The following is a 10,205-nucleotide window of genomic DNA, read 5'->3' as shown; positions in this document are numbered from 1 at the left end:
GAGCATGACGCACTTCTCACTCGTCCTTCTTTTCCCGGCCAGTCGCCATCTCGCGGAGACAAAGAGGGGACAAAGTAAGAGGTGGCTTTGTTTAGGGCAGTGTTTAGGGCAGTGGTCCGCAGACCGATTGGTACCGGGCCGCACAAGAAATTTAAAAAAAAAAAAAAAAAAATTATTTTTATTTTTTTTTTATTTTTAATGAAAACATAAAAATCACAATATATACATTATATATCAATATAGATAAATACAGTCTGCAGGGATACAGTCCGTAAGCACACATGATTGTATTTATTTATGTAAAAAAAAATTAAAAAAAAAAAAAAAAAAATTTAAAAAAAAAAACTAAATACACTCCCCCCCCGGTCCGTGGGACAAATTTTCAAGCGTTGACCGGTCCGCAGCTACAAAAAGGTTGGGGACCACTGGTTTAGGGGACTTATCTGATCCCTGAGATGTCAACACCCTGCTAAGTAGGGTATCACTGCTATCAATAATGGTATCGGGTTGATACTCGGGCGATACTTTGTGGCACTTTTTTCTTCTATACGTCCAGAAAATTACTCAACTTTTCTTTCTTCTAGTCTTCACTTTCTCCTTCCTGCTCAAGCATTCTGACATTACTTCTAGGACTTATTTTGTTAAATGTATTTATTTGACTTATTTTTAACACTTTTTATAAGTCGGTCCCTTTTGGATGCCCAAATTTTTTTAAATATTTTATTTAAACTGTCATTAAAATAACTAATTAATAAAAAAATTATTCTATTCTATTTTATTTAAGGCTCCAATGACTTCACATCAAATATTACACTTTGGTTGGGAAAATATTGCATATGTTGTGTTTTTGCAATAAAAAAACAACAAAAAAACAGCATAAAACATAAGACCATCAACAGTAAAAAGCCTTTTGGATCCCCAAGAATTTCAGTGGGAATTTTATGCATTGTTTGTTTAAGCTGTCAAAATAATAATGAATTAAAATCAATGTTGTTATGAAATATTGACATATTTAAGGCTCCATTTACGTCACATCAAATATTACACTTTGAAAATTTTGGGGGGAAAAATATTGCACATTTTGAATGTTTGCCATAAAAAAAACTTTATTTCTAGGACAAAAACGGCATGAAACAAACACAAAAAATAAGTAAACATTAAAAAAAAAAATTATGACGGATAGATCTGAAGTTGACTTACTTCTCTGATTTATGCCTTATTTTTGTATTTATTTATTTGACTTATGACTTATTTTTAATACTTTTGAGTCAGTTTTAGGTAGTTTTTTTTTAAACTGTCATCGTTCAAAATAATAATGAATTAAAATCAATGTTATGAATTATTGATCTATTTAAGGCTCCAATTACTTCATATCAAATATTACACTTTGATCATTTTGGTTGGGAAAATATTGCATATGTTGTGTTTTTGCAATAAAAAAAACATTTTTTAAAACGAAAACGGCATAAAACATAAAACCATCAACAGTAAAAAGTATGACTTATTTTTAACACTTTTATGGGTCGGGGCCTTTTGGATCCCCAAGAATTTTAGTGGGAATTTTAGGCGTTTTTTGGTTTGTTTTAGCTGTCATTTTTCAAAACATCAATGTTTTTATGAAATATTGACATATTTAAGGCTCCATTTACTTTACATAAAATATTACACTTAGAAAAAAATTTGCGGAAAAATATTGCACATTTTGAGTGTTTGCCATAAAAAAAACTTAGTTTTCTACGACAAAAACGGCATAAAACAAACACAAAAAATAAGTAAACATTAAAAAAAATATTTCTTTGACTTATGACTTATTTGTAATACTTTTATGAGTCAGGCCCTTTTACATCTCCTCCCAAATTTTAGTGGGAATTTTAGGTGTTTTTTTCTTAAACTGTCATTGTTCAAAATAATAATAATGAATTAAAATCAATGTTATGAATTATTGATCTATTTAAGGCTCCAATGGCTTCACATCAGATTTTTGATCATTTTGGTTGGGAAAATATTGCATATGTTGTGTTTTTGCAATAAAAAAACAACCATTTTTTAAAACGAAAATGGCATAAAACATAAAACCATCAACAGTAAAAAGTATGACTTATTTTTAACACTTTTATGGGTCGGGGCCTTTTGGATCCCCAAGAATTTTAGTGGGAATTTTAGGCGTTTTTTGGTTTGTTTGTTTTAGCCGTCATTTTTCAAAACATCAATGTTCTTATGAAATATTGACATTTTTAAGGCTCCATTTACTTTACATAAAATATTACACTTAGGAAAATTTTTGGGGAAAAATATTGCACATTTTGAGTGTTTTCCACAAAAAAAAAAAAAAAAATTCTACGACAAAAACGGCATAAAACAAACACAAAAAATAAGTAAACATTAAAAAAAAAATATATATATAATGACGGATAGATCTGAAGTTGACTTATTCCTCTGATTTATGCCTTATTTTTGTATTTATTTATTTGACTTATGATTTATTTGTAATACTTTTATGAGTCAGGCCCTTTTACATCTCCTCCCAAATTTTAGTGGGAATTTTAGGTGTTTTGTTTTTTAAACTGTCATCGTTCAAAATAATAATAATGAATTAAAATCAATGTTATGAATTATTGATCTATTTAAGGCTCCAATGACTTCACATCAAATATTACACTTTGATCATTTTGGTTGGGAAAATATTGCATATGTTGTGTTTTTGCAATAAAAAAACAAAAAAACAACTTTTTTTTAACGGAAACGGCATAAAACATAAAACCATCAACAGTAAAAAGTATGACTTATTTTGAACACTTTTATGGGTCGGGGCCTTTTGGATCCCCAAGAATTTTAGTGGGAGTTTTAGGCGTTTTTTGGTTTGTTTGTTTTAGCCGTCATTTTTCAAAACATCAATGTTCTTATGAAATATTGACATATTTAAGGCTCCATTTACTTTACATAAAATATTACACTTAGAAAAAATTTTGCGGAAAAATATTGCACATTTTGAGTGTTTGCCATAAAAAAAACTTAGTTTTCCACGACAAAAACGGCATAAAACAAACACAAAAAATAAGTAAACATTAAAAAAAATATTTCTTTGACTTATGACTTATTTTTAATACGTTTATGAGTCAGACCCTTTTACATCTTCTCCCAAATTTTAGTGGGAATTTTAGGTTTTTTTTTTTTTTTAAACTGTCATTGTTCAAAATAATAATAATGAATTAAAATCAATGTTATGAATTATTGATCTATTTAAGGCTCCAATGACTTCACATCAAATATTACACTTTGATCATTTTGGTTGGGAAAATATTGCATATGTTTTGTTTTTGCAATAAAAAAACAACAACAAAAAAAACCAATTTTTTTTTTAAACGAGAACGGCATAAAACATAAAACCATCAACAGTAAAAAGTATAACTTATTTTTAACACTTTTATGGGTCGGGGCCTTTTGGATCCCCAAGAATTTTAGTGGAAGTTTTAGGCTTTTTTTGGTTTGTTTGTTTTAACTGTCATTTTTCAAAATAATAATGAATTAAAATCAATGTTGTTATGAAATATTGACATATTTAAGGCTCCATTTACTTCATATCAAATAATACACTTTGAACATTTTTTGGGGGAAAATATTGCACATTTTGAGTGTTTTCCATAAAAAAAAAAACTTAATTTTCCACGACAAAAATGGCAGAAAACAAACACAAAAAATAAGTAAACATTAAAAAAAATATTTCTTTGACTTATGACTTATTTTTAATACTTTTATGAGTCAGGCCCTTTTACATCTCCTCCCAAATTTTAGTGGGAATTTTAGGTGTTTTTTTTAAACTGTCATTGTTCAAAATAATAATAATGAATTAAAATCAATGTTATGAATTATTGATCTATTTAAGGCTCCAATGACTTCATATCAAATATTACACTTTGATCATTTTGGTTGGGAAAATATTGCATATGTTGTGTTTTTGCAATAAAAAAACAACCATTTTTTAAAACAAAAACGGCATAAAACATAAAACCATCAACAGTAAAAAGTATGACTTATTTTTAACACTTTTATGGGTCGGGGCCTTTTGGATCCCCAAGAATTTTAGTGGGAGTTTTAGGCGTTTTTTGGTTTGTTTTAGCTGTCATTTTTCAAAACATCAATGTTCTTATGAAATATTGACATTTTTAAGGCTCCATTTACTTTACATAAAATATTACACTTTGAACATTTTTTGGGGGAAAATATTGCACATTTTGAGTGTTTTCCATAAAAAAAACAACTTAATTTTCTACGACAAAAACGGCATAAAACAAACACAAAAAATAAGTAAACATTAAAAAAAATATTTCTTTAACTTATGACTTATTTGTAATACTTTTATGAGTCAGGCCCTTTTACATCTCCTCCCAAATTTTAGTGGGAATTTTAGGTGTTTTTTTCTTAAACTGTCATCGTTCAAAATAATAATGAATTAAAATCAATGTTATGAATTATTGATCTATTTAAGGCTCCAATGACTTCACATCAAAAATTACACTTTGATCATTTTGTTTGGGAAAATATTGCATATGTTGGGTTTTTGCAATAAAAAAAACATTTTTTTAAACGAAAACGGCATAAAACATAAAACCATCAACAGTAAAAAGTATGACTTATTTTTAACACTTTTATGGGTCGGTGCCTTTTGGATCCCCAAGAATTTTAGTGGGAGTTTTAGGCGTTTTTTGGTTTGTTTGTTTTAGACGTCATTTTTCAAAACATCAATGTTCTTATGAAATATTTACATATTTAAGGCTCCATTTACTTTACATAAAATATTACACTTAGAAAAAAATTTTTGGGGAAAATATTGCACATTTTGAGTGTTTGCCATAAAAAGAACGTAGTTTTCTACGACAAAAACGGCATAAAACAAACACAAAAAAAAAGTAAACATTAAAAAAAATAAAAATATATAATGACGGATAGATCTGAAGTTGACCTATTCCTCTGATTTATGCCTTATTTTTGTATTTATTTCTTTGACTTATGATTTATTTGTAATACTTTTATGAGTCAGGCCCTTTTACATCTTCTCCCAAATTTTAGTGGGAATTTTAGTTTTTTTTTTTTAAACTGTCATTGTTCAAAATAATAATAATGAATTAAAATCAATGTTATGAATTATTGATCTATTTAAGGCTCCAATGACTTCACATCAAATATTACACGTTGATCATTTTGGTTGGGAAAATATTGCATATGTTGGGTTTTTGCAATAAAAAAACAACAACAACAAAAAAAACCTTTATTTGCATAATTAGTGTTTTTGCCATTAAAAAAAACTATGTTTTCTATAACAGAAAGGAGGGATGAGTCGATAAGACAAAGTTGTCAGAAAGAAGGGATGAGTAGATAAGAGAGAGTAGATGATCAGACATGTCTAACCAGGCGTAGAAGCACTCAGCCTACACTAATGCAGCTTTTATCCTCCTGGTGTGGACCCTCCTGCTTTTATGGGCCCGCTCGTGGCTTCATTACGACTGTGGGAGAAGCAGACAGCAGTAACAAGAGTGGTGGCAGCACAGGAGAAGCAGACAGCAGTAACAAGAGTGGTGGCAGCACAGGAGAAGCAGACAGCAGTAACAAGAGTGGTGGCAGCACAGGACTGTGGGAGAAGCAGACAGCAGTAACAAGAGTGGTGGCAGCACAGGAGAAGCAGACAGCAGTAACAAGAGTGGTGGCAGCACAGGAGAAGCAGACAGCAGTAACAAGAGTGGTGGCAGCACAGGAGAAGCAGACAGCAGTAACAAGAGTGGTGGCAGCACAGGAGAAGCAGACAGCAGTAACAAGAGTAGTGGCAGCACAGGAGAAGCAGACAGCAGTAACAAGAGTGGTGGCAGCACAGGAGAAGCAGACAGCAGTATCAAGAGTGGTGGCAGCACAGGAGAAGCAGACAGCAGTAACAAGAGTGGTGGCAGCACAGGAGAAGCAGACAGCAGTAACAAGAGTGGTGGCAGCACAGGACTGTGGGAGAAGCAGACAGCAGTAACAAGAGTGGTGGCAGCACAGGACTGTGGGAGAAGCAGACAGCAGTAACAAGAGTGGTGGCAGCACAGGAGAAGCAGACAGCAGTAACAAGAGTGGTGGCAGCACAGGAGAAGCAGACAGCAGTAACAAGAGTGGTGGCAGCACAGGACTGTGGGAGAAGCAGACAGCAGTAACAAGAGTGGTGGCAGCACAGGAGAAGCAGACAGCAGTAACAAGAGTGGTGGCAGCACAGGACTGTGGGAGAAGCAGACAGCAGTAACAAGAGTGGTGGCAGCACAGGACTGTGGGAGAAGCAGACAGCAGTAACAAGAGTGGTGGCAGCACAGGACTGTGGGAGAAGCAGACAGCAGTAACAAGAGTGGTGGCAGCACAGGACTGTGGGAGAAGCAGACAGCAGTAACAAGAGTGGTGGCAGCACAGGAGAAGCAGACAGCAGTAACAAGAGTGGTGGCAGCACAGGAGAAGCAGACAGCAGTAACAAGAGTGGTGGCAGCACAGGACTGTGGGAGAAGCAGACAGCAGTAACAAGAGTGGTGGCAGCACAGGAGAAGCAGACAGCAGTAACAAGAGTGGTGGCAGCACAGGACTGTGGGAGAAGCAGACAGCAGTAACAAGAGTGGTGGCAGCACAGGAGAAGCAGACAGCAGTAACAAGAGTGGTGGCAGCACAGGAGAAGCAGACAGCAGTAACAAGAGTGGTGGCAGCACAGGAGAAGCAGACAGCAGTAACAAGAGTGGTGGCAGCACAGGACTGTGCAGTAACAAGAACTATTAGTAAACTTCTACTTGTGTCCTCCCCACATAAAATGGCTGAATTCACAGCAGCTTTTTCCAAAAAGTTGGGGTAAAAGTTGTTCTATTTAAGGCTCCTTTTTCTTTTTTTTAGAACGTTGAATCTGACAAGAAGTCCTGCACAGTGTTTACTTCACTGTGATATCATCTGCGATACAAGCAGTCCTGCAACGTGTTTACTTGTGTGTGATATCATGCGTGATACAAGCAGTCCTGCAGGGTGTTTACTTGTGTGTGATATCATGTGTGATACAAGCAGTCCTGCAGCGTGTTTACTTGTGTGTGATATCATGTGCGATACAAGCAGTCCTGCAGGGGGTTTACTTGTGTGTGATATCATGTGCGATACAAGCAGTCCTGCAGAGTGTTTACCTGCGTGCGATATCATGTGTGATACAAGCAGTCCTGCAGAGTGTTTACCTGCGTGCGATATCATGTGTGATACAAGCAGTCCTGCAGTGTGTTTACTTGTGTGTTATATCATGTACGATACAAGCAGTCCTGCAGTGTGTTTACTTGTGTGTGATATCATGTGCGATACAAGCAGTCCTGTAGAGTGTTTACTTGTGTGTGATATAATGTGCGATACAAGCAGTCCTGCAGAGTGTTTACTTGTGTGCGATATCATGTGCGATACAAGCAGTCCTGCAGCGTGTTTACTTGTGTGTGATATCATGTGCGATACAAGCAGTCCTGCAAGGTGTTTACTTGTGTGTGATATCATGTGCGATACAAGCAGTCCTGCAACGTGTTTACTTGTGTGTGATATCATGTATGATACAAGCAGTCCTGCAGGGTGTTTACTTGTGTGTGATATCATGTGCGATACAAGCAGTCCTGCAGGGTGTTTACTTGTGTGTGATATCATGTGTGATACAAGCCGTCCTGCAGAGTGTTTACTTGTGTGTGATATCATGTGCGATACAAGCAGTCCTGCAGCAAGTTTACTTGTGTGTGATATCATGTGCGATACAAGCAGTCCTGCAGAGTGTTTACCTGTGTGCAACATCATGTACGATACAAGCAGTCCTGTAGAGTGTTTACCTGTGTGTGATGTCATGTGTGATACAAGCAGTCCTGCAGAGTGTTTACATGTGTGTGGTAGCATGTGTGATACAAGCAGTCCTGCAGGGTGTTCACTTGTGTGCGATATCATGTGCGATACAAGCAGTCCTGCAGAGTGTTTACCTGTGTGCGATATCATGTGTGATACAAGCAGTCCTGCAGGGTGTTTACTTGTGTGTGATATCATGTGTGATACAAGCAGTCCTGCAGGGGGTTTACTTGTGTGCAATATCATGTGCGATACAAGCAGTCCTGCAGAGTGTTTACTTGTGTGTGATATCATGTGCGATACAAGCAGTCCTGCAGAGTGTTTACTTGTGCAAAGCTGCACAGACAGTTAACATCTAAATGTCCTCCAATAAGCACACAAAATCGTCTAATTTGCCAAAGCCATTTACAAAAGGTAAACATGCTAGGCTATAAGCTACTCGGGGCTAGCAGCTACACCACAGCTAAGCACACAAGCTGGACATAACGCAGTCAATAATCATTGAACAATAGAACGGTACATTTGTCAATATAAACAAGTATCTAATCGTTGTAGTTCATATCTAAAGTCTCTGAGGCATATCAGAAAAAGTATCCAGTAACAAACGTGTCCACACCATTCAACCTATGGTGTCATGAATTAATTACCCCTCCACTTTGACTTAAAGACAGCGTAAGCCTGTCATAGGGTTTTTCGTGCCTGCTGAATTTCACTCGATCAAACCTGGTCAAACATTCCACACGTAAGCTCCTCCCACTCTGCGTTTCTGCACGGAGAAAAGGAAGTCTGTGAGTCTCCGTGATCATCCTGGCCTGTCAGGTGTGAGACTTGATCATCCTGGCCTGTCAGGTGTGAGTCTCCGTGATCATCCTGGCCTGTCAGGTGTGAGACTTGATCATCCTGGCCTGTCAGGTGTGAGTCTCCGTGATCATCCTGGCCTGTCAGGTGTGAGACTTGATCATCCTGGCCTGTCAGGTGTGAGTCTCCGTGATCATCCTGGCCTGTCAGGTGTGAGACTTGACCATCCTGGCCTGTCAGGTGTGAGTCTCCGTGATCATCCTGGCCTGTCAGGTGTGAGACTTGATCATCCTGGCCTGTCAGGTGTGAGACTTGATCATCCTGGCCTGTCAGGTGTGAGACTTGATCATCCTGGCCTGCCAGGTGTGAGTCTCCGTGATCATCCTGGCCTGTCAGGTGTGAGACTTGATCATCCTGGCCTGTGAGGTGTGTGACTTGATCATCCTGGCCTATGAGGTGTGAGACTTGATCATCCTGGCCTGTCAGGTGTGAGACTTGATCATCCTGGCCTGCCAGGTGTGAGACTTGATCATCCTGGCCTGTGAGGTGTGTGACTTGATCATCCTGGCCTGTCAGGTGTGAGACTTGATCATCCTGGCCTGTCAGGTGTGAGACTTGATCATCCTGGCCTGTGAGGTGTGAGACTTGATCATCCTGGCCTGTGAGGTGTGAGACTTGATCATCCTGGCCTGTCAGGTGTGAGACTTGATCATCCTGGCCTGCCAGGTGTGAGTCTCCGTGATCATCCTGGCCTGCCAGGTGTGAGACTTGATCATCTTGGCCTGTGAGGTGTGTGACTTGATCATCCTGGCCTGTCAGGTGTGAGACTTGATCATCCTGGCCTGTGAGGTGTGTGACTTGATCATCCTGGCCTGTGAGGTGTGAGACTTGATCATCCTGGCCTGTCAGGTGTGAGACTTGATCATCCTGGCCTGTGAGGTGTGAGACTTGATCATCCTGGCCTGCCAGGTGTGAGACTTGATCATCCTGGCCTGTCAGGTGTGAGACTTGATCATCCTGGCCTGTCAGGTGTGAGACTTGATCATCCTGGCCTGCCAGGTGTGAGACTTGATCATCCTGGCCTGTGAGGTGTGTGACTTGATCATCCTGGCCTGTGAGGTGTGAGACTTGATCATCCTGGCCTGTGAGGTGTGAGACTTGATCATCCTGGCCTGTCAGGTGTGAGACTTGATCATCCTGGCCTGCCAGGTGTGAGACTTGATCATCTTGGCCTGCCAGGTGTGAGACTTGATCATCCTGGCCTGTGAGGTGTGAGACTTGATCATCCTGGCCTGTCAGGTGTGAGACTTGATCATCCTGGCCTGCCAGGTGTGAGACTTGATCATCCTGGCCTGTGAGGTGTGTGACTTGATCATCCTGGCCTGTGAGGTGTGAGACTTGATCATCCTAGCCAGTCAGGTGTGAGACTTGATCATCCTGGCCTGTGAGGTGTGAGACTTGATCATCCTGGCCTGTCAGGTGTGAGACTTGATCATCCTGGCCTGCCAGGTGTGAGACTTGATCATCCTGGCCTGCCAGGTGTGAGACTTGAT

This window comes from Entelurus aequoreus, linkage group LG13, assembly GCF_033978785.1.
Source record: "Entelurus aequoreus isolate RoL-2023_Sb linkage group LG13, RoL_Eaeq_v1.1, whole genome shotgun sequence".
NCBI lineage: Eukaryota > Metazoa > Chordata > Actinopteri > Syngnathiformes > Syngnathidae > Entelurus > Entelurus aequoreus.
Note: the sequence above shows the minus strand (reverse complement) of the source record.